We start from the raw sequence: 27,310 nt of genomic DNA, 5'->3' as shown, positions 1-27,310 counted from the left end.
GGTAAAGAAAGAAGGAGAAATGGAGGCTAGGCAGGCAAAATCAGCAGATATCTGTGAGGCCAAAAGGATTTATTCATGGGGAAAATGTAGGGAAGAGCTTTCCAAGCAAAGAGACAGTGCCTTATAATGAATTGTCCCTGTGCACCAGTAGCATTGGGGCCACTTCTCAGTGACATGTAGGCAGGCTGCCAGGACCAGAACCCCAAAACCATCAGAAGTCACCACTGACCATTAGCACTGGTCATTAACATTGTATTCCTCCACTGGTTGATATGTCTTGACATATAAAAGGCCAAAAGCACTGACGGGACCCTCTAATAATAAACTGCTCAAAGCATCCAGCAGGAAAAGAAAACACCAAGATGTCAGCTCACAAATGAAACTGCCTTTTTTTAACCCCACAACAAACCCCTTTCTCTTTCATCTCTTTCATCCAAGAACCCAATGAACTCCCCAGGTACACTTGTGTTCCTCCAGAAAGCTGATGATACCGTCTCTTCACAAGCCCAGATCATTTAACTGATGTGGATCCTAAAAATATTACAGATTAATCCCGAAGAACAGACTGTGTTTTGCCATATTCATGTCAGATTTGTAAGTCAATGCCTTAGTCACACGTATCAACTTAAGGCAAAGGCAGGGTGCAAAATGAATTTCTCAGGAAGAGAAAGATACTAGTCGCTTGTAACTGAAAGTAGCAAAGCTTTCACTGGCGCTCTAAAAATAGAAGAAATCAGTTAGAACAGATATCTTTTGACAATAATAAAAATCACAGCTCATTTATTAATGTCACAAGGCATCCCCACCCCATGGATTTCCTATGATTTTATCAGAATCTGCTTTCAAGCAAAGGAAAAATACAGAAGTAGAACATTTCCAACTCTACTTCTGTGTCTTCCATCAGATTGAGACTTCCTCGAAGTCCGGAGGTGTATCTTCGGCATCTCTGTATCCCTTAGAATGTGCCTGACATGGCTCCATCCATGGAAAAGAAGGACAAGCACAAAGGCAAAGGCAAAGAGAACAGCAAGGGGAAGATGTGCCCAGCAAGTGTCACCGCTGCAGCTGCCACGCCACCTACTACAGTTTCCACATAATCATTCAGCAAATATTCATAGAACCGCTCCCCAGTGGACAATGAATTCCGTGACTGATGGGCAGTACAGTCTCCTTTGATATTTCTTAGGTGGCCCACAATGTCACTTTTGATCATTTTTTCAATTCACCATCCTTTCACCAGCCAAGGCGGAACCGGCCTACTCTCATCCTCTTATTTTGGCACACACTTCTCCGTGAGTAAATTCATTTTTTTTCCTTGAGGTCATTGCAAAAAATTTCCCTTGTTTCTTCCTCCCTGCAAGACTCTTATCCCTCCCTGAGCCTTTTTTTTGAGTCTAGGCAGTTTTCAGCAATATCACCAGCTCAGTAAGGGCTCTTGGATAAAAGAGCTGTCTGCCTAAGCTCCTCAATTTATCAGAGCCTTCAGACATGAAAGAGTAAACCAATTCCTAGTCAGCAAAGTTGCATTACTGAAAAAAGCAAATAAAACCATCAAATGGATTACACGCAAGCCTTGAATCAAAAATTAAAGAATATGGGGAAACAAGGTACTTAATCAGTTAGGATGAGCACAATGTCCTCTTTACAGCCAGAAACCAACCAATTAAACAAACAACAAACAAGCATTCAATTCCTGATACTTACATAGCAAAAGATAATGGTCATTCATTCTAATGTCCCAGCTTAAAGTCTCCGGCTTAATTCTTCAAATTCATTGAATCAGAATCATTAATTTTTTTAACTGTGTCAACTCATGCAAGGTCATTTTTTCCATTCAATCAGAAATTAGCTTTGTACCTTTACTAACGTGTACTTCTGCCAGTTATGATATTCAAAAGGGAGAGGGGACATTTGGGGTATCTATTAATATATCTACACTATTCAGTGCCGTCTGACATAACAGAATGACATAAACAGAATAGAATCCATTTCCATTGTAAGTCAAGGACAACATATCTGATGTCTTTTTAGCATACTCTACATCTCACACCATGTAATCTAAATTGCTATTCAAATAAGAACTGCACAGTTAATGCCATTACATCCTCCTAATTAATCAATACTTTCCAGAAACTTACAGGAGAAAGCAAAGTTTTAAGTAAGCTGCTACCTATAAAGAGACCACAGGCATGTGTCACAAAAATGTGTTTTTGCAATTCTTTATTTAGACTGTACCTAAATAAGTTAGATAGATAGATCGACAGATCGAAAGACAGACATGCAGAGAAATGATAGATGGATAGATATAGGGCCAGACAGATATGAAAGAAAGATAGAGAGTTTCACATTAAGGCATCTCACTGCATAAATTGCTTCCTAGATATAAATTGGGCACTTTCAGTGTTAAAAATTTCAATGTTAAAAACGAGCACTTTCAGGTCAGTAGTCAATGCACTTAAATAGTAATAGGCTGTGTCTTGATGGTGCATGTGAGAGAGAGACAGAGAGAGAGGGAGGAAGGAAGAGAGAGAGAAAAGGGGAGGAAGAGAAGGAGAAGAAATGAGAGAATAAAAATCAGCTTCTCAAAACCCCTCAGTTACTCCCCAGGAGCAGCTCTCACACTGGAAGAACCTGTTTCCATCAAAACATTAATTGACATATACACACTACCAAATGTAAAATAGATAGCTAGTGGGAAGCAGCTGCATAGCACAGGGAGATCAGCTCGGTGCTTTGTGACCACCTAGAGGGGTGGGATAGGGAGGGTGGGAGGGAGACTCAAGAGGGAGGGGATATGGGGATATACGTATGCGTATAGCTGATTCACTTTGTTATACAACAGCAACTAACACAACATGTAAAGCAATTATGCTCCAATAAAGATGCTAAAAAAAATAACATTAACTAAACTGAATGTACAAAACTTGAGGACATGATCTGGTGACCATTTTTTACAACACTGGGTAATTGGGTCTTTTTCATAAATTATGAAAAATATGATGCCCAGATTTTTCATGTGGACTACTCACTACTTGCAGAAATATATTTGCCTTTAGGAATTTAATATGGGATTTTATGACCAAAAAAATGAATTTGTTCGTGCTCAAAATACTGAAAATGGTGCTATGCTAGCCATGCATTAATTAATTCATTCACACACTCATTCACCCATTCATCATTTATTTATTGGGTATGTTCTATGTGCCAGATCTACACAAATAGAGTTAAGGAAGCCTTTTCCTTCCTTATTTCTTTCCTCTGCTTCTTGCTTTGAACGAGCATGTATTAAGCATTTCTACTGCAAAACACTACAGTAAGTGTTATATTGGAAATGATGGTAAGACACACATTCCTCACTTCCACTGATTTCTCAAATAGCTGGGGGAAAACTATATAAACAGCTTTTATATTAGGGAGGATGAGCAAGCATTAGAGAGAGGTACTGTTAAAGCAAAGATCTGTAACACAGTAGAGGAAGAGATTTATGTGTCTGGAAATGGAACATTTAACTTGACAAGAAAAAGATAAGAGAGCTTTCAGTAGCAAAGAACATTCAAGGTAGAGGGGACTTCACTTGCAAGTACCTGCAAGTGTGAGAATGTCCATGTTCAGGGAATGATTTTGTTGAGTGATATCCTAACCAATGCCTTTTCCACCCAGACTTCCCTTTTGTTCTGGTACCATTCCTTTTCAATGGAATACTGCCATTGATCCAGGGGTATATGGAAACACAGAACAAAGATGCCAAATTCTTGGTTTTTAAGCATCAAAACCACAGTCCACATGGCATCCAGGTATTGCACGACTCACTCAAGTTACCTCACACAGTCTCTGCACAAATGTCTTCTTTTCCTACCTTACTTTGCTTCACTGCACTCACGACCACCTGAGTATTTCTTTACTGTCTGTCTCCACCAGCTCCACCTAGAACAGAGCTCCATGAAACTGGTGTACTTGTCTTCTCAATAGCTTCCTTCCATTCATTCATTTACTCATTCAATCAATTAAAATGAATCAAGCTGCAACTGCAGGAATGATACTGTGTTAGAAGCTAGAAATATACAAAATAATGAGACAGCATCCCTATTTTTAAAGAGTATGTCATTCACAAAGGTGAGTGTTTTGGTTATCTATTCCTCTATAACAATCTACTCCACAACTTAGTGGCTGGACACAACACGTTGTTATTATTATTATTATATTTTGCAATTCTACTGGTCAAGAATTAGGACAAACCGTAGAAGGATAAGCTCATTTCCGCTCCATGAAGTCTGGGGTCTGAAACAACTGAGGACTGACTGGTCAGCTTTCTCTCTCTTCACATGGCCTTCCTATGTGGCTAGTTGAAGTCTCCTCACAGCGAGGATGCCTCAGGGTCCTTGGACCTCAACACACTGGCCCTAAACTCCTAGAGATCAAAGTGGAAGCTGCCAGTCCTTTTAATGGTGAGGCCCAGAAGTGCCCTAGCATCATTTCCATAGTCACAGGCAAGTCCAGAGTGGAGGAAAGGGGACATAAATCCAACCTCTCAATGGGATGAGTGTCAAAGAATTTAAAGCATCTTTAATCCACCACAGTGAGATAAACCTGTCCCCAAACAACTGTGTCATGAAGCAAAATGGAAAGCACCGATAAGGCAGCAATGTCATCATCAAAAGCAAGTCTTGGTTGTCTGACAGACATGATTTGAGTCCTGATTCCACTGCATACTAGGTATGTGACACTGGATAAATTAGTTAACCACTCTGAATTTTTGTTTCCTCATCTATAAAAAGGGGATAATAACTATATCCAACTTCATAGAGCTGTTTTGAAAATGAAATGAGATTTCACTCATACACATACACACATGCACTCACAAACACCTGAACTTGCAGACACACATGTACACACACCTACCCACAAGCACACACACACAGAGCACACACACCGTCCAAACATTAGGAAATGGCAAACACTCAAAGAATGTTAGTTGTTTGTACCATAAATAAAGTACATAAAAATGACTTTTTCATGTCTCCATAATTTTTTTCTTCGTATTTTCAAATATGTGCCTTTGAAGTAACCACATCTACAAAGATGATTGGGAACAATGGAAATTCTTCTTGAGCAAAAAAAATCAAACTGAGTTATCAGCTGCTCAAGAAGGAGAGGTTAAAAGGTTGAACAGAAAAGAAAAAGAAATGAGGCAAGAAAATAATTACCTACATGATAGGGTCCTAGAAGAAACAGAATAGATCTAAGCAGGCAGTAGCTTTAGGAGAATATTATTTTCATATCTCTTTATTCTGTGTTACACAGAGAATTCTGAGCGAATTCCCTTAGAGATAAAGAAATGGCATGATAAGATAGCAGTGGTGGGTCTGTGGGCAAAGTTTGAGTGTAAACTCTTAGAACCAAAGAGAAAATTGGTGATTCAAGACCAATGACTTTTAAAAATCACCTGAAAATTTTATAGAGAATCAGAACATAACAGGATGTGTATGAAAGTCCTTCACAAACCACAAGGGATAAGGATGGGTAAAACATAAAGAAGATAGAGCCGGAAAAGTCTCCACCAACCTACAAGTGCATACGTTAGCACAATAAACACATACAAGTTTCAAAGAGTGAGAAAAGAATATTCCCTTCTTTTTAGAATTTTACTCACTTTTAAAAATCTGTTTAACAAAAATCTAAAGGAAACCACTACAAAGTGGCTGATTTCTGATTTTATACTGACTTATCTGGGCAATAGGTCAATAGATTATCTAGTATGTACTCCAATTGAGTTAGAAATTATAATAAAATTAACATCACTAAATTTCTACATTCATGAAAAACATCATGATACGGTTAAACACTCTTAAGTTTTCCTCCAATTTCTGAAAGTTACCATCAGTAACATTCTTAAGGGAGGTTCAAAAGTTGTAGTTATGACTTCATGCTGGGGATGACCCCCAGAATGTGGACTTCACCCTCAGGCATTATCTTTCATGGCTGGCCACAGAACTAATTACTTTACCAACCAAGAAAACTCCAAGTTCCATTCTTCCCAGGTTTATATGTGAAATTTTAAAAAGGCAAACTTATTCAGACGAAAGCACATGGGCAAGAAGCCAAGAAAAGTGAGCCCTTAGGACAGAAGGACATCAAAGATAAGAGACAGACAGCAATGCCCTGAAGAGTCGCCATAATTCAGATGAGAGTCTTTCCTGGTCCTCTATGAACCCTGGCTTGGCATGAAAGATGGGTCTGCAGATAATGAATTAGTTTTGCTAGGATCTTTTAGCCTCTATCTCCCAGGGGGTTGTATGAAATACAAAAAGTCATCTGATATCTTCCTAAAAGTTTCCCATCTTATCATCAGGATGGTTACAACTATGAAATTTCTATAAGCTCTATTTCTCTATTTTCTAGTCTAAGGTTAAGTAGGGTGAAAGCCTAAACATTCATGGAGGAAAGGGATGGTAATAATATTGTTCATTGTTATAACTTCATTTTGGTCAAAATGAAAATGAAAGGGAAGGTCATCTGTAAAACCAGTCATGGGCCTTATAACTTGACCCCTTAATTTTTCTTCTCAATCCACTGAGAAGGCATATACCCCACACCTTTCTACTACAGTCATTAAATTACTAAACTACAAAGATTACATAAAAGGCAGCAGGTATGTGGAATTTGTGGATAAAAATCTGGTAATAGTTATTATAAATTGTGAAATGAACATGCCAAGTGCTTCCTATGCCTCATCTCACTGAAGTCAAAGCAAGTTAACTCCACTTTAAAGATGAAGGCACTGGATGGTAAAATAACTGCTGTCATCAAGCAGCATAGAATGGATAACCCAGAATTAACCAGGAGTTCTGTAATACTCCTGTAATATATAAAAAATGCTCCTAGGATGATCTTTTTAAAATGCCCTGAGCAGAAAAAAAACAGTTTACTTATAGAAGCAAAGCTTAATTTATCTTAGGATAATGTTTTTAACTGAGTATGTGAACTTAGGTTAGTCACTGCCCTTCTTTAGCTTATATGCTGTGCTGTTGGCAGCATTTATAATGTAAGGGATGGAGGCACCGAACTTCCTCAATGACGTTTTGGTAGAAGGCAATTAAGAAGTGACTGGATGCAATGGCTGTAAGGTTATTTCCCTCTCTCTCTCTCATTACTAAAGAATCTACTTTCCCTCCATCACTGTAAGAAGGCTTTTGTTAATGCATGACACCTCCTTCCAGTATCCTTGAGTCACAACTTTCTTCTAATATGTTATAAACAGCCTTGTTTATAAAAATAAAACCACACACTAAGCCTTAGCAACGCCCTCTGGCAATTAACAAACTTGCTTAAGACTGGTTTTGACTCACTAATTGTAGGAAGAACTTAATTACGGAAAATGGAGGATGTACAGAGAGGAGGGGAAATATAGCACAACATAAGTTTAAAAAAAAATACAAGACTTTAGAAAGGCAGAAAGGTGGGAAGCTGCCAGTTGAAGGGACAGGGGCTGCATGCAAAGCAGGAATGCAAAGTCAAAAGGAACAACACAGGGCTTCCCAGGTGGCGCAGTGGTTGAGAGTCCGCCTGCCGATGCAGGGGACACAGGCTCGTGCCCCGGTCCGGGAAGATCCCACATGCCGCAGAGCGGCTAGGCCCGTGAGCCATGGCCGCTGAGCCTGCGCGTCCGGAGCCTGTGCTCCGCAACGGGAGAGGCCACAACAGTGAGAGGCCCGCATACCGTGAAAAAAAAAAAAAAAAAAACTGAATTAACGCCAAACACAATCAGATACTTTTACCCATTAATTAATTGGAAGATTCTTCTGTGATGCTGTACTAATTTTATTAAAATTCTATGTGTTAGTCCATTTTCACGATTATATAATTGCTTATCTGAACTGATAACACCCACCACTGCTAGACACTAACAAGCATCCTTTGAAAACATGTAACTTTGCTTTAGTCAGTGATCTTCTGGTTATTTAAAAAACGCTCAAACTAATTTAAGCAAAAGTAAGGCATTTTCTGGCTCATGTAACCATGATTTCTGGGGTTTCTTTCTTCCCCCCAACCCCAAGCTTTGAGGAATAAAGAGGAGTCTCATACTCCCAAAACACATGGACTACACATGATTATTAAGAAATGATAAAGGGATAGCTCTCCCACAGGACTTACATGAAATATGAAAAAATCATATTTGCTATATAAGTTTCAACATAAACTTTCTGAAGTTTCTGAACTTTCTGACACAATGGGAAAAAATATTTGCAGTACATCTGACTGACAAGTGGTTAACATCCCTAATATATAAAGAGTCATGAAATACAGAAGAAAAAGCCATCAACATAGAAAAATGGGTAGAGATGTGAACAGAAAAATCACAAAAAAATAAAATGCAAGTAGCATTTAAACACTTGTAAATATGTTCAACTTTGCTAATAAGAGAGATGTGAGTTAAAACTGCACTGAGAGTACTTCCCTGGTGGCGCAGTGGTTAAGAATCCAGCTGCCAACGCAGGGGACATGGATTTGATCCCTGATCTGGTAAGATCACACATGCCGCGGAGCAACTAAGCCTGTGTGCCACAGCTACTGAGCCTGTGCTCTAGAGCCCGCGAGGCACAACAACTGAGCCCACGTGCCACAACTACTGAGCCTGTGCTCTACAGCCTGTGCTCCACCACAAGAGAAGCCACTGCAGTGAGAAGCATGTGCACCACAACGAAGAGTAGCTCGCAGCAACTAGAGAAACCCCGAGAGCAGCAACTACAGAAACCCCAAACACAGCAACAAAGACCCAACACAGACAAAAATTTTAAAAAATGTGAATAAATTTATATTTTAAAAAAACTGCACTGAGATGCTGTTTTCTCACCTATCAAATTGCAAAAAATTCAGAAGTTTGAAAAGGCTATTGGCAAAGTTGTAGGGAAACAGCCACTGACCTCCACGTACGTGCACAGACACACACACACACACACAAATATACATGTATGTATGTGTGTACTGAAATTTATCTTCTCAGGGCAGGGAGAAAAAAGAATGAAATGGACAAAAATGGGTGTTCTCTAGATCTGACTTTTGCATCATGTGACTGTACAAATTGTTATTTTTTAACTACAAAAACATCACCTCAAAATAGCAAGCTATTCTGTGGATATCAACAAATTGATTCTAAAGTTTACATGGAAAAACAATGAGAAGAAGAAAAAAGTTGGAAGCCAGATACTACTCAACTTCAACTACTTATACTTACTATAAAGCCACAGTAATCTAGACAGGATGGTACTGGTGAAAGAATAGACACATAGGTCAATGGAACAAAAAAGAGAGCCCAGAAATAGATACACCAAATATAGTCAACTGATTTTTGACAAAGGAGCGAAGGCAACGGAGAAAGAATAGTCTTTTCAACAAATCGTTCTGGATACACTGGATGTGCATATACAAAGGTCTGAATCTATACTCAGAACTCACACCTTTCACAAAAAAGTTAACTTAAAATGGATCATAGACCTAAATATAAAATGTAATAATGTAAAACTTCTATAAGAAAACATGAGAAAGTCTAGATGAACTTAGGTTTGACAATGAGTTTTAAGATACAACACCAGGAGAGGACTGGGGTTGGTGGCGTGAACGCAGCCTGCAGGGGGTTAGTGCACCACGGCTAGCCGGGAGGGAGTACGGGAAAAAGTCTGCACCTGCCGAAGAGGCAAGAGACTTTTTCTTCCCTCTTTGTTCATGGTGCGCGAGGAGAGGGGATTAAGAGCGCTGCTTAAAGGAGCTCCAGAGACGTGTGCGAGCCGCGGCTAAAAGCGCGAACCCCAGAGACGGGCGCAAGCCGCGGCTAAAAGCACGGACCCCAGAGACGGGTGCGAGCTGCGGCTAAAAGCGCGGACCCCAGAGATGGGCAGGAGATGCTAAGGCTGCTGCTGCTGCCACTAAGAAGCCTGTGTGAGAGAATAGGTCACTATCCACACCTCCCTTCCGGGAAGTCTGAGCAGCCCACCACTGCCAGGGTACCGGGATCCAGGGACAACTTCCACAGGATAACGCACAGTACTCCTCAGGCTGGTGCAACATCACGCTGGCCTCTGCCGCCGCAGGCTCGCCCCGCATCCGCACCCCTCCCTTCCCCTGGCCTGAGTGACCCAGAGCCCCCGAATCAGTGGCTCCTTTAACCCCGTCCTGTCTGAGCGAAGAACAGACGCCCTCAGGCGACCTACACGCAGAGGCAGGGCCAAATCCAAAGCTGAGCCCCTGGGAGGTGCGTGAACAAAGAAGAGAAAAGGAAATCTCTCCCAGCAGCGTCAGAAGCAGCGGATTAAAGCTCCACAATCAACTTGATGTACCCTGCATCTGTGGAATACCTGAATAGACAACAAATCATCGCAAATTGAGGAGGTGGACTTTGAGAGCAAGATTTATGATTTTTTCCCCTTTTCCTCTTTTTGTGAGTATGTATGTGTATGCTTCTGTGTGAGATTTTGTCTGTATAGCTTTGCTTTCACCATTTGTCCTAGGGTTCTATCCATCCGTTGTTTTTTTTCTTTTTAAAAAAATTTTTTTCTTAATATTATTTTTTATTTTAATAACTTTATTTTATTTTATCTCCTTCCTTCCTTCCTTCCTTTCTTTCTTCCTTCCTTCCTTTCTCCCTCCCTCATCCCTCCCTCCCTCCCTTCCTTCCTTCCTTCTTTTTCTCCCTTTTATTCTGAGTCGTGTGGATGAAAGGATCTTGGTGCTACAGCCAGGAGTCAGTGCTGTGCCTCTGAGGTGGGGGAGCCAACTTCAGGACACCGGTCCACAAGAGACCTCCCAGCTCCACATAATATCAAATGGTGAATATCTCCCAGAGATCTCCATCTCAACACCAGCACCCAGCTTCACTCAACGACCAGCAAGCTACAGTGCTGGACACCCTATGCCAAACAACTAGCAAGACAGGAACACAACCCCAGCCATTAGCAGAGAGGCTGCCTAAAATCATAATAAGTCCACAGACACCACAAAACACACCACCAGACGTGGACCTGATCACCAGAAAGACAAGATCCAGCCTCATCCACCAGAACACAGGCACTAGTCCCCTCCACCAGCAAGCCTACACAACACACTAAACCAACGTTAGCCACTGGGGACAGACACCAAAAACAACAGGAACTACGAACCTGCAGCATGCAAAAAGGAGACCACAAACACAGTAAGATGAGCAAAATGAGAAGACAGAAAAACACACAGCAGATGAAGGAGCAAGATAAAAACCCACCAGACCCAACAAATGAAGAGGAAATAGGCAGTCTACCTGAAAAAGAATTCAGAATAATGATAAAGTAAAGATAATCCAAAATCTTGAAAATAGAATAGAGAAAATGCAAGAAGCATTTAAAAAGGACCTAGAAGAACTAAAGATGAAACAAGCAACAATGAACAATACAATAAATGAAATTAAAGATAACCTAAATGGGATCAACAGCAGAATAACTGAGGCAAAAGAACGGAAAAGTGACCTGGAAGATAAAATACGGGAAATAACTACTGCAGAGCAGAATAAAGAAAAAAGAATGAAAAGAACTGAGGACAGTCTCAGAGACCTCTGGGACAACATTAAATGCACCAACATTCGAATTATAGGGGTTCCAGAAGAAGAAGAGAAAAAGAAAGGGACTGAGAAAATATTTGAAGAGATTATAGTTGAAAACTTCCCTAATATGGGAAAGGAAATAGATAATCAAGTCCAGGAAGCACAGAGAGTCCCATACAGGATAAATCCAAGGAGAAATACGCCAAGACACATATTAATCAAACTGTCAAAAATTAAATACAAAGAAAGCATATTAAAATCAGCAAGGGAAAAACAACAAATAACACACAAGGGAATCCCCATAAGGTTAACAGCTGAACTTTCAGCAGAAACTCTGCAAGCCAGAAGGGACTGGCAGGACATATTTAAAGGGATGAAGGAGAAAAACCTACAACCAAGATTACTCTACCCAGCAAGGATCTCATTCAGATTTGATGGAGAAATTAAAACCTTTACAAAGAATCAAAAGCTGAGAGAGTTCAGCACCACCAAACCAGCTTTACAACAAATGCTAAAGGAACTTCTCTAGGCAAGAAACACAAGAGAAGGAAAACACCTACAATAACAAACCCAAAACAATTAGGAAAATGGGAATAGAAACATACATATCGATAATTACCTTAAAGGTAAATGGATTAAATACTCCCACCAGGGGACTTCCGGGAAGATGGCAGAAGAGTAAGACGCGGAGATCACGTTCCTCCCCACAGATACACCAGAAATACATCTACGCATGGAACAACTCCTACAGAGCATCTACTGAACGCTGGCAGAAGACCTCAGACCTCCCAAAAGGCAAGAAACCCCCCACGTACCTGGGTAGGGCAAAAGAAAAAACTAAACAGAGACAAAAGGATAGGGACGGGTCCTGCACCAGCGGGAGAGAGCTGTGAAGGAGGAAAAGTGTCCACACACTAGGAAGCCCCTTCGCGGGTGGAGGCTTCGGGAGGCGGAGTGGGGGAGCTTGGGAGCCGCGGAGGAGAGCACAGCAACAGGGGTGCGGAGGACAAAGCGGACAGATTCCAGCGCAGAGGATCGGGCCGACCGGAACTCGCCAGCCGAGAGGCTTGTCTGCTCGCCCGCCGGGGCGGGCGGGACTGGGAGCTGAGGCTCCGGCTTTTGTCGGAGCGCCGGGAGAGGACTGAGGTTGGCGGCGTGAACACAGCCTGCAGGGCGTTAGTGCGCCGCGGCTGGCCGGGAGAGAGTCCGGGGAGAAGTCTGGAACTGCCGAAGAGGCAAGAGACTTTTACGTCCCTCTTTGTTTCCTGGTGCACGAGGAGAGGGGATTAAGAACGCTGCTTGAGAGAGCTCCAGGGACGGGCGCGAGCCGCGGTTAAAAGTGCGGAGCCCAGAGACAGACATGAGACGCTAGGGCCGCTGCTGCCGCCACCGGGAGGCCTGTGTGCGAACACAGGTCACTAGCCACACGCCCTTCCGGGGAGCCTGTGCAGCCCACCACTGCCAGGGTCCCGGGATCCAGGGACAACTCCCCCGGGAGAACGCACAGGCGCGCCTCAGGCTGCAACTTCTCGCCGGCCTCTGCCGCCGCAGGCCCGCCCCACACTCCGTGCCCCTCACTACCCCCGGGCCTGAGTGACCCAGAGCCTCCGAATCAGCGGCTCCTTTAACCCCGTCCTGTCTGAGCAAAGAACAGACGCCCTCCGGCGACCTACACGCACAGGCGGGGCTAAATCCAAAGCTGAGCCCCTGGGAGCTGTGAGAACAAAGAAGAGAAAGGGAAATCTCTCCCAGCAGCCTCAGAAGCAGCGGATTAAAGCTCCACAATCAACTTGATGTACCCTGCATCTGTGGAATACCTGAATAGACAACCAATCATCCCAAATTAAGGAGCCCTGTGGATGAAAGGCTCTTGGTGCTGCAGCCAGGAGTCAGTGCTGTGCCTCTGAGGTGGGAGAGCCAACTTCAGGACACTGATCCACAAGAGACCTCCCAGCTGCACATAATATCAAACAGCAAAAATTTCCGAGAGATCTCCATCTCAACGCCAGCACCCAGCTTCACTCAACGACCAGCAACCTACAGTGCTGGACATCCTATGCCAAACAACTAGCAAGACAGGAACACAACCCCACCCGTTAGCAGAGAGGCAGCCCAAAATCATAATAAGTCTACAGACACCCCAAAACACACCACCAGACGTGGACCTGCACACCAGAAAGACAAGATCTAGCCTCATCCACCAGAACACAGGCACTAGTACCCTCCACCAGGAAGCCTACACAACCCACTGAACCAACCTTAGCCACTGGGGACAGACACAAAAAACAACAGGAACTACGAACCTTCAGCCTGCAAAAAAGGAGACCCCAAACACAGTAGGATAAGCAAAATGAAAAGACAGAAAAACACACCGCAGATGAAGGAGCAAGATAAAAACCCATCAGACCTAACAAATGAAGAGGAAATAGGCAGTCTACCTGAAAAAGAATTCAAAATAATGATAGTAAGGTTGATCCGAAATCTTGGAGATAGAATGGACAATAGAATGGACAAAATGCAAGAATCAGTTAACAAGGACCTAGAAGAACTAAAGATGAAACAAGCAACGATGAACAACACAATAAATGAAATTAAAAGTACCCTAGATGGGATCAATAGCAGAATAACTGAGGCAGAAGAACGGATAAGTGACCTGGAAGATAAAATAGTGGAAATAACTACTGCAGAGCAGAATAAAGAAAAAAGAATGAAAAGAACTGAGGACAGTCTCAGAGATCTCTGGGACAACATTAAACGTACCAACATTCGAATTATAGGGGTTCCAGAAGAAGAAGAGAAAAAGAAAGGGACTGAGAAAATATTTGAAGAGATTATAGTTGAAAACTTCCCTAATATGGGAAAGGAAATAGTTAATCAAGTCCAGGAAGCACAGAGAGTCCCATACAGGATAAATCCAAGGAGAAATACGCCAAGACACATATTAATCAAACTGTCAAAAATTAAATACAAAGAAAACATATTAAAAGCAGCAAGGGAAAAACAACAAATAACACACAAGGGAATCCCCATAAGGTTAACAGCTGATCTTTCAGCAGAAACTCTGCAAGCCAGAAGGGAGTGGCAGGACATATTGAAAGTGTTGAAGGAGAAAAACCTGCAACCAAGATTACTCTACCCAGCAAGGATCTCATTCAGATTTGATGGAGAAATTAAAACCTTTAGAGACAAGCAAAAGCTGAGAGAGTTCAGCACCACCAAACCAGCTCTACAACAACTGCTAAAGGAACTTCTCTAGGCAAGAAACACAAAAGAAGGAAAAGACCTACAATAACAAACCCAAAACAATTAAGAAAATGGGAATGGGAACACACATATCGATAATTACCTTAAATGTAAATGGACTAAATGCTCCCACCAAAAGACACAGATTGGCTGAATGGATACAAAAACAAGACCCATATATTTGCTGTCTGCAAGAGACCCGTATGCTAACACATATATATGGAATTTAAGAAAAAAAAAATGTCATGAAAAACCTAGGGGTGAAACAGGAATAAAGACACAGACTTACTAGAGAATGGACTTGAGGCTATGGGGAGGGGGAAGGGTAAACGGTGACAAAGCAATAAAGAGGCATGGACATGTATACACTACCAAACGTAAGGTAGATAGCTAGTGGGAAGCAGCCGCATAGCACAGGGAGATCAGCTCGGTGCTGTGTGACCGCCTGGAGGGGTGGGATAGGGAGGGTGGGAGGGAGGGTGACGCAAGCGGGAAGAGATATGGGAACATATGTATATATATAACTGATTCATTTTGTTGTGAAGCTGAAACTAACATACCATTGTAAAGCAATTATGCTCCAATAAAGATGTTTAAAAAAAAATAAATAAATAAATACTCCCACCAAAAGACACAGACTGGCCGAATGGATCAAAAACAAGACCCATATATATGCTGTCTACAACAGACCCACTTCAGACCTAGAGACACATACAGACTGAAAGTGATGGGATGGAGAAAGATATTCCATGCAAATGGAAACCAAAAGAAAGCTGGAGTAGCAATTCTCATATCAGACAAAACAGACTTTAAAATAAAGACTATTAGAAGAGACAAAGAAGGACACTACATAATGATCAAGGGACCGATGCAAGAAGAAGATAGAACAATTGTAAATATTTATGCACCCAACATAAGCGCACCTCAATATATAAGGCAAATACTAACAGCCATAAAAGGGGAAATCAACAGTAACACATTCATAGTAGGGGACTTTAACACCCCATTTTCACCAATGGACAGATCATCCAAAATGAAAATAAATAAGGAAACACAAGCTTTAAATGATACATTAAACAACATGGACTTAATTGATATTTATAAGACATTCCATCCAAAAACAACAGAATACACATTTTTCTCAAGTGCTCATGGAACATTCTCCAGGATAGATCATATCTTGGGTCACAAATCAAGCCTTGGTAAATTTAAGAAAATCTGAAATTGTATCACGTATCTTTTCCAACCACAACGCTACGAGACTAGATATCAATTACAGGAAAATATCTGTAAAAAATACAAACACATGGAGGCTAAACAATACACTATTTAATAACGAAGTGATCACTGAAGAAATCAAAGAGGAAATCAAAAAATACCTAGAAACAAATGACAATGGAGATACGACGACCCAAAACCTATGGGATGCAACAAAAGCAGTTCTAAGAGGGAAGTTTATAGCAATACAATCCTACCTTAAGAAACAGGAAACATCTCGAATAAACAACCTAACCTTGCACCTAAAGCAATTAGGGAAAGAAGAAGAAGAAAACCCCAAAGTTAGCAGAAGGAAAGAAATCATAAAGATCAGATCAGAAATAAATGAAAAAGAAATGAATGAAATGATAGCTAAGAACAATAAAACTAAAAGCTGGTTCTTTGAGAAGATAAACAAAATTGATAAACCATTAGCCAGACTCATCAAGAAAAAAGGGAGAAGACTCAAATCAATACAATTAGAAACAAAAAAGGAGTAGTAACAACTAACACTGCAGAAATACAAAAGATCATGAGAGATTACTACAAGCAACTCTATGCCAACAAAAAGGACAACCTGGAAGAAATGGACAAATTCTTAGAAATGCACAACCTGCCAAGACTGAATCAGGAAGAAACAGAAAATATGAACAGACCAATCACAAGCACTGAAATTGAAACTGTGATTAAAAATCTTCCAACAAACAAAAGCCCAGGACCACATGGCTTCACAGGCGAATTCTATCAAACATTTAGAGAAGAGCTAACACCTATCCTTCTCAAACTCTTCCAAAATATAGCAGAGGGAGGAACACTCCCAAACTCACTCTACGAGGCCACCATCACCCTGATACCAAAACCAGACAAGGATATCACAAGGAAAGAAAACTACAGGCCAATATCACTGATGAACATAGATGCAAAAATCCTCACCAAAATACTATCAAACAGAATCCAACAGCATATTAAAAGGATCATACACACCAGAAAACTACTAAAGCTAATCAATGAATTTGGTAAAGTAACAGGATACAAAATTAATGCACAGAAATCTCTGGCATTCCTAGACACTAATGATGAAAAATCTGAAAGTGAAATCAAGAAAACACTCCCATTTACCATTGCAACAAAAAGAATAAACTATCTAGGAATAAACCTACCTAAGGAGACAAAAGACCTGTATGCAGAAAATTATAAGACACTGATGAAAGAAATTAAAGGTGATACAAATAGATGGAGAGATATACCATGTCCTTGGATTGGAAGAATCAACATTGTGAAAATGACTCTACTACCCAAAGCAATCTACAGATTCAATGCAATCCCTATCAAACTACCACTGGCATTTTTCACAAAACTAGAACAAAAAATTTCACAATTTGTATGGAAACACAAAAGACCCCGAATAGCCAAAGCAATCTTGAGAACAAAAAACGCAGCTGGAGGAATCAGGCTTCCTGACTTCAGACTATACTACAAAGATACAGTACTCAAGACAGTACGGTACTGAAACAAAAACAGAAAGATAGATCAATGGAACAGGATAGAAAGGCCACAGATAAACCCACACACATATGGTCACCTTATCTTTGATAAAGGAGTCAGGAATGTACAGTGGAGAAAGAACAGCCTCTTCAATAAGTGGTGCTGGGAAAATTGGACAGGTATATGTAAAAGTGTCAGGTTAGATCACTCCCTAACACCATACACAAAAATAAGCTCAAAATGGATTAAAGACCTAAATGAAAGGCCAGAAACTTTCAAACTCTTAGAGGAAAACATAGGCAGAACACTCTATGACATAAATCACAGCAAGATCCTTTTTGACCCACCTCCTAGAGAAATGGAAATAAAAACAAAAATAAACAAATGGGACATAATGAAACTTCAAAGCTTTTGCATGCCAAAGGAAACCATAAACAAGACCAAAAGACAACCCTCAGAATGGGAGAAAATATTTGCAAATGAAGCAACCGACAGAGGATTAATCTCCAAAATTTACAAGCAGCTCATGCAGCTCAATAACAAAAAAACAAACAACCCAATCCAAAAATGGGCAGAAGACCTAAACAGACATTTCTCCAAAGAAGATATACAGACTGCCAACAAACACATGAAAGAATGCTCAACATCATTAATCATTAGAGAAATGCAAATCAAAACTACAATGAGATATCATCTCACACCAGTCAGAACGGCCATCATCAAAAAATCTACACACAATAAATGCTGGAGAGGGTGTGGAGAAAAGGGAACACTGTTGCACTGCTGGTGGGAATGTGAACTGGTACAGCCACTATGGAGAACAGTATGGAGGTTCCTTAAAAAACTACAAATAGAACTACCATATGACCCAGCAATCCCACTACTGGGCATATACCCTGAGAAAACCGTAATTCAAAAAGAGTCATGTACCAAAATGTTCATTGCAGCTCTATTTACAATAGCCAGGAGATGGAAACAACCTAAGTGTCCATCATCGGATGAATGGATAAAGAAGATGTGGCACATATATACAATGGAATATTACTCAGCCATAAAAAGAAACCAATTGAGCTATTTGTAATAAGATGGATGGATCTAGAGTCTGTCATACAGAGTGAAGTAAGTCAGAAAGAGAAAGACAAATACCGTATTCTAACACATATATACGGAATTTAAGGGAAAAAAATGTCATGAGGAACCTAGGGGTAAGACAGGAATAAAAACACAGACCTACTAGAGAATGGACTTGAGGATATGGGGAGGGGGAAGGGTAAGCTGTGAGAAAGTGAGAGAGTTGCATGGACATATATACACTACCAAACGTAAAATATATAGTGAGTGGGAAGCAGCCACATAGCACAGGGAGATCAGCTCAGTGCTTTGTGACCACCTAGACGGGTGGGATAGGGAGGGTGGGAGGGAGGGAGATGCAAGAGGGAAGAGATATGGGAACATATGTATATGTATAACTGATTCACTTTGTTAAAAAGCAGAAACTAACACACCATTGTAAAGCAATTATACTACAATAAAGATGTAAAAAAAAATAAAGATACAACACCAAAAGCACAATGCATGAAAGAAAAAATTAATAACTTCCATTCTATTAAAATTAAAATCTACTGGTCTGTGAAAAACTGTCAAAATATCAAAGAACAGGTTACAGACTTGGCGAAAATATTTGCAAACTATGTATCTGATAAACAAGAGATGGGAAAGTTGAATAATTAAAGCACAGGGGATTTTTAGAGTAGTGAAACTATTCTGTGTGATACTATGATGACGGATATATGCTATCCATTTATCAGAACGAACAGCACAAAGAGTGAACCTTAATGTATGTACATTTTCAAAAATCACAGAGGAAATTGGGGGATCCCAAGAAACAATGCATTCTATAACAAGAGAATCTAACCATAATACAAATATATGAAACAACGTCACTGAAGGTAGTTGGGGAAAAGGGTGCTGATGTGAGCAATTTTGGAAATGGAGTACACTATACTGTAGTTGACAAAGTTGATTCTCAAGAGGATATGAGCAAACAATTATGGTACTGCTATACATGTTTACTAGAATTGAACAATTAAGTAAATGGATGGTGGATGTTAGGAAACAAGTTTCTCACTGTTAGAGTAGAAATCTACAGATAAGCAAGGGGCAGCGGTTAGAATGATCCATGTGGAATAGATTAGAGTTGGAGACATAAGTATAAACTCAGGTTTAGCTTAATACAGATACAGATGGTTACATGTAGAAGTATTTATAGTTATGTGTATATACACAGGTTAGTATGCATCTCTTTCTTCTGTTAGCTGAGAGGCCTAAAAGAAACAACACCCAAATAGCAATGAGCACACCTAGAACCCAGATCTTTTTTTTTTTTTTGCAGTATGCGGGCCTCTCACTGTTGTGGCCTCTCCCGCCGTGGAGCACAGGCTCCGGACACGCAGGCCCAGCGGCCATGGCTCACAGGCCCAGCCGCTCCGCGGCATGTGGGATCTTCCAGGACCGGGGCACGAACCAGTGTCCCCTGCATCGGCAGGCGGACTCTCAACCACTGCGCCACCAGGGAAGCCCCAGATCTTGGTTTTTAATATCAATCCTCAATCAAAGGAACTGGGACTCTTTAGTGAAATGGCTGATTCTAGCGCTAGGTCAGGAAACACATGAGACTAAAGAATCCATGGTAAGGAAGTGCTGAAAAAATTAACTTAATGGGGATATGCCAAGGGGACATAGGAGCCAACTGAAAGAACTCTCAAAAGCTGGAAAAATTTGAACAACCAAAATATATAAAATAGTAGTGGATTATAATGCAAAATATGAAATAAATATCCATGAGTCCATACTGATATAAAAATAATTGAATAAATTAATAATTGGAAGCAGAAAGAGAAACATTTTGAATATTTATTTAACAATTCATTTAAAAATAATAATGAACCCATTATGCATTAACACAAATATTGTTATGAAAAATAGCTATTTTTCCAAAACTAAAAAACAGTAATGAAAAGACTGGGTTGTTTTGCATTTCTGCAAATCTCTTTAATAGCTGGCTTAATAGAAGAGAACTTGATTCTCTTATAAGCTTCTGCATGCAATCTGTGGTGATACCACTTGTCAAACAGATTCCGGAAAACTCCACTGTATATAAGAGAATGAGGATGAAAAAGGCAACTCACATCTTAGTATTATTATGAAAACAGTCTTGATCTCATGGATCCCTTGAGAGTGTCTCAGAGATGCCCTGTCATGTGTCCCCAGACCACACTTTGAGAACTGCTAGTCTAGAACTACCAATTTACAAGATACGCAGAGGAACATAATTAATGACACCATAGGCAGACCAATGGCCAAATACAGATTATGGAAAACTGCAGGACTATGACCTAGTTTCTTCAACAAGTAAATTATGAGAAAACAGAATAGATAGACACTTAAGAGACTTATTCACCAAGTGCAAAGTGAAGATCTTGTTTAAATCCTGATTTGAACAAACATTATTTTAAAAAGGATTTATGGGACAATTGGTGAAATTTAAACACTAATTAGATATTTTATAATACTTAAGAATTGTTCAGATCTTTTAAGTGGGACACCGACATTCTGTTTACTTTTACAAAAAATGCTTACCTTTTAAAATATAAGCCTAGTTTGCTGAAATAGTTACAGATAAATGATACAATATTCGAGACGCTTCAGAATAATCCACAGAACAGAGGAGAGAATGTGGATAAGAGATGAGGTTGGGTAATGAGTTCACACACTTGACTGCACTATTTTCTCTAATTTTGTAATGTTCCAAGTTTTTCATAATAAAAAAAGGAAAGAAAAAAAAAGCTGAGGTCTCCAGATAGGTGCAGGGGAACTCAGTGCCCAGCAGGCCAAATGCCTTTCTGAAGTCCCCACATGCACTCTGAACATGAGAGCTGAGGCCAGTACAACACACCACAGGATAGCCACTGACTCAGAAACGACTATTCAAGGAGACATGAAAGGGTTTTTGCTGATTTCTGCATAAGGAAAGCAGGCTGAATTATGTTAAGTGAGCTTTTATTCTGATTGTTTTTATGACAACAGGCCTTCTAAGCTTTTCTGTTCTGTGCTACAATACAGGAGTTGGGACCTGAAAGGGGCTGTCGGTATGAGAGGTTCATGGAAAGAAGCGGGGCTACTGGATGCCATGACTGATACTCATCTCTGGGTAAATTTGGGGAGGCACTGCATTATAAACACATTTTATCATGTTCATGCCAAATAAGAAATTACATATGTAAAGCTCCTATATAGTGAAAAATACCATAAATACATTTAATCAAGTAACATAAGAGTGTATGTATAACATCTGTAATAAACAGTTGATATTTGTAATATAAATAGCATTTATCATGCTCCATACTACACGCTATGGACTAAAATGTGTCCTGCCTAAAACTAATATGGAGAAGACCTAACCCACAATGTGACCATATTTGGAGGAAGGGCGTATATGGACTTTATTACAGTTAAATGAGGTCATAAGGGGGGGGCGCCTTATCTGATACAATTCTTGCACTTATAAGAAAAGACACCGGAGAGCTCCCTCTCTATGTACACTCAGAGGAAAGGCCATGTGAGGATTGTAGCTAGAAAGCAGCTCTCTGCAAGCCAGGAAGCAAGCTCCCACGAGAAACCACCCTGCAAGACTTGGACGCTGGAATTCCAGCCTCAGGACTATGACAGATAAATTTTTGTGGTTTAAACCACCCAGTCTATAGTGTTCTGTTATGGCAGCCCAAGCAGACTAATACACTAAGAAACACTATGTAGTAATGAAAATATGTTTGTCACGTATTGCTAAGGAAAAACATAGCATGTCACAAACAATATGCTAAATATGATCCCATTTATGCAAAGACCAAACAAAACAGAAACAAAGCAATAAAAACAATACCTATGTGTGCATATGTGCATTACATGGTTCTGGATGATTCTGTGAACAGTAAATGAGTATGCTTTCCCCCAAACTCCTTTTTCTGCTCTAACCTCACCTCAGGTACATCATTCCCCTTAAGGTAAAGATGTCACAGCAGAACTGGGGACAGAAAAAGATGTCTAATTCTGGACATTTCAGTTTTTAAAAGCTGAGATCCACATGTAAAATCCTTGCAAAACACTTCCTGTTTGTTGTCTTCTGTCCTAGAAGAGGGTATAGGGGAACACCTCTCCCTGGATAGGAGAACAAGAGAAAAGGAAACAACAGTATGACATACTAGTCTTAATCTCTGAGGGCTTTCTACCGTGCCCTCTCCCCCAAGGTTCACTTTAAGGGGATGGGAGAATGAGAGCTCTCTGATAAGCACAAGGTTTGAGAGCAGAAATGCCCTGTGAACAATGGCAGTGAGCATTTCCAAAGGAGGATTTCACTCTATCAAGAAGAGGGATAGGGCTTCCCTGGTGGCGCAGTGGTTGAGAGTTCGCCTGCCGATGCAGGGGACACGGGTTCATGCCCCGGTCCGGGAAGATCCCACATGCCGCGGAGCGGCTGGGCCCGTGAGCCATGGCCTCTGAGCCTGCGCGTCCGGAGCCTGTGCTCCGCAACGGGAGGGCCACAAAAGTGAGAGGCCTGCGTACCGCAAAAAAAAAAAAAGAAGAGGGATAGCTGGATGTGGGGGATGAGGGGAGATGAGAGGTACAGAAGTTCCCAGGTACCCTCCCCCCAGCTTCCATGTCCTTGAAGAATTGTTCCTCATTAGCAGAGGAGGAAGAAAGTCCACACACCTGAAGGGTCGCACATGGACCAGCAGATAGCAACATAAACACTATGGCCAAGGACCAAATGGGACTGCCAGTACCTAACTGGATGCCCAGGGAGGGGGGCATAGCTAAAGTGGGTTGGACGATGCACGCCCTAGAAAATTCTAGAGTGAACAGCCCTCATGGGGTCCAGCTGTCGCCTCACTCCAGAAACCACGACCCTCCTTAAATTCCCAGCATTTATATAAGCCACCAGGAAGAAGGACAAGCAAGGGGAAACTTAATTGTCAGGACTTTAACTTGAAGAAGAGTTTTGCTGGGATTGACGATAATTGTGTTTTCTGCCATTTCACAAAAGGGCAATCAAAATAGTAATTATAAAGAGAAATGGTGTGTGTATGTGCGTGTGTGTAAACATTGCTAAAAAAGAAACAGTGGTTCTCTGGGTGGGGAGGGCAGAGAAGGAAGGAACAATCTCACTTGTACCAGCATTTATACTCCTGTAAATTGTTTCCGTTTTTCACACTGAGCCCATATCACTTTAGTGATAAAGGTTTTCTGTTTAAGAAACAATGATGAAAGCCCAAGTTTCTCAGAAACAGTTCTATGGGCCACTGGTGGGGCACCTGCCCCGGTGTGTTTACCATGTGACACTACGTCTTCATCGTAAACGTGGTGTCAGAGAAAACAGTAACACGGGAGCCCTGGTGACATTTCTTGTCACAAAGAAGAAAAGATGTAACTATAAAAAAAATTAAAGAATTGTCAAAGGTATCTGACATGAGCTATATAGTGTATAAAACATGTCACAGTACTGCCTATTCTACAATCATCTAAACACTAATTTTTGACAAAGACAGGAAGAAACATTAACAAGTAAAACACTTAAGTACCATTCTATGGCAAGTCTACAAAAGACCAGCTCCTCAGCAGGACCCTGCCCTCTATCCCCACCACAAAATTAATCATATTTCACCTATCATATACTTTTTATCCTCTTCATGCTTACCAACACATATAGACAACTGCATTTCTAAAAAGCCCAGGGAGCTGTGATTGTTACTTTAAGTTCAATATTTACATGTAGTATGGGTCTAAGAAACACTCACTTCAAATCCATAAATGTTTACTGGGCACCTTTTATGTGCAGCCTATTGGTATTGGAGGAGCACAAAGATTAATACAACCCAGTTCCTGCCATGGGGTATTTACAGTCTCCGAGGAGAGACAAATATGTAAACAGCTAATAATTATACAAGACAAAATAAAGCGAGTGCCATTAATAATTCCAAGAAATGTAGCTGGGGGAGTAAAAGGGAACGAGTATTTAATTCTACATGCGTGTTTGGGCTGGCTTTTAGAGAATGAGGAGGGTTTAATCAGTAGAGAAACAGTAAAGGCAATCACAGCAAAGAGAACACCGAGATCAAAAGCAAGGAGGCATGAAAGGAAGACTGAGGTCCTTCCACACCCCAGCATCAGTTCTCTAAGAAACCAAGTTCTCCAGACCATTCACTGGAACGATTAATCATCTTACATTCCATATTCACTCTTTTCAAGTAGCCAGAGGTCAATTAGGTAGACCTAATCTAAAATTATTAGAAAGAGAAAGTGAAATAGTGAAATAATTCTCTATAAGTGAAAATGAAATAAATTTGCACTTATCAAATGTGGGTTCCGTGAAAGGCAAAGATACTCACACATCATGCAGGGGGTAACTTGGGCGTCTCTCTAAACACTTCTCTGGGCTAACTATGGTTTCCTCGTTTAACCTGAAAAGTGCTAAAACAGCATGTAACAAGACCGGGGCTTGCAAAATGAGAAGATAGACTTTTGCCCCCTTGGCTTAAAATTCTTCATATTGGGCTGCAGCTGAACATAAATAATTATTTCATGTAGCCAGCTGTGATGCATTTAGAACAAGTCTTTTGGTGTCTTCATCTGTTGGTATCCATCATAGCTTATGGAGTACAAGCACCCTCTATTGGAAAGGAGGTCTCTTGAATACCCATGGCTGCCAGAAAAATCTTCACAATTTATAAATAAAAGGGGTAATTGCTCTGTATGATTCAGTAGACTATTCACCAGTGAAGAGATTTTCCTATCCATTGTATTTGATATAATACAAAATCTGCTTTTTCTACAGAAATAACTGTTGCATTACTTTTTTATATTAACCATTAAATTTTAGTTCAATACCTTCTGGCTTTCTTAAAAACTTATCTAGGGCTTCCCTGGTGGCGCAGTGGTTGAGAGTCCGCCTGCCGATGCAAGGGACACGGATTCGTGCCCCGGTCCGCGAAGATCCCACATGCCGCAGAGCGGCTGGGCCTGTGAGCCATAGCCGCTGAGCCTGTGCGTCCGGAGCCTGTGTTCTGCAACGGGAGAGGCCACAACAGTGACAGGCCCGCGTACCGTGAAGAAAAAAAAAAAACTTACCTACATGTTCATTGACAGTAGTCTATGAAAAGTATGTATGATTCCTAGAAAGAGCATAGCTGGGAAGGTACATAAAAAATTAGGTACTGTAAAGCTTAAAAAATATTATTATTGAAACTTTAAGTGCTAATAAAAATATTTAACAACTCTACAGTTGTACACACACAAAAAGTATATCAATTGTTATTTTGTTTCACTGACTTATTCAACATCATTTTTTGGTACGCTTACTATATCCTTGACGCATGATTTCAAAAATAAATATGGCAGTGATATGGATCTCATATAAGAGGTAAAGGACAAGGCAGCCAACAATTCTGATACTATGTGATAGGTACTTTCATAGAGGTAAGCACTTGGAGAAGAGTAGAGCCCCTAACTCAGTCCTCAAGATAGAGGGGTTGGTGTTTAGAAGGGTAGTAATGCTCATGCTGTATGCTGAAGGATACTAGGTAGGAATCAACAACTCAGAAGCCCAGAGAAAACAGTTTCCCAGAAATAGGGAAGAGGAGGTACAAAGGCATACAGACATAAAAGACACTGAGGTACGGCGGTGTCACCAGGTTCATACGGGCATAGGGTACAACCATGTGAAGAACACTGAGAGCTGAGGCTGGGAGTGCGGTGGATGGTGCATCTCAGGATTCGAAAGGATGTTAGAGGTCTGGATTCTCAAACACTTTCAGTGGTCTGACACTTGCCACCCATGATGTTACACTGGCTTCCACTTTGCACCCTGGGGTCTCTGAATATGCGGTTAATCCCTCTTTCATTTGTGGAACTAAAATCAATTCAACTTTTTTGAGATGGAACTGCTGAAGACTAACTAGATGTTAAGTTTTTCACTAATAAAAGATAATCAGAACTGAGCTGGCATTGAGCTAGAAGATCCAGGGTTAATATGGTTCCCTTTGCAGCATCTGTGAGCCATAACAAATAACCAGGTCTCCAATTTTACCCTGAGTCCAAACTGGACACTTCCAGCAGCAGTGCCCTTCACGGCTTCTGTAAACACCATAAGACTTTTGAGTGCACCTAAAGAGGACAGCTCCCTAATCCCCAAGATCATGGCCTAAAGCTCCCATGTACTTCCCGGGAGAACCTCCATTCTCTTCCTCATCAGACCAAGCACCACTCATATCTGTTCTCCCTACAGATTCTGGGGAAGCAATTACTAAGTGCAATCATGATTCTACTCATCAGGCCAGTTTGAAATACAAGGAACAAAATTAACCACGTTAATTTCAGCTGAGCAATGGGGGATGGGGGACAGTGGTACCTGCCAAATATACCTCCTCAGAGAAAGCAATTCAATTTGCAGACTCTAATTGTAAGCTGAAATTAAAAATAATGGAAGGCAAGGGCTTCCCTGGTGGCGCAGTGGTTGAGAATCTGCCTGCCAATGCAGGGGACACGGGTTCGAGCCCTGGTCTGGGAAGATCCCACATGCCGCGGAGCAACTGGGCCTGTGAGCCACAACTACCGAGCCTGCGCATCTGGAGCCTGTGCTCTGCAACAAGAGAGGCCGCGACAGTGAGAGGCCCGTGCACCGCGATGAAAAGTGGCCCCCGCTTGCCACAA

This window comes from Globicephala melas, chromosome 3, assembly GCF_963455315.2.
Source record: "Globicephala melas chromosome 3, mGloMel1.2, whole genome shotgun sequence".
Taxonomy (NCBI): domain Eukaryota; kingdom Metazoa; phylum Chordata; class Mammalia; order Artiodactyla; family Delphinidae; genus Globicephala; species Globicephala melas.
Note: the sequence above shows the minus strand (reverse complement) of the source record.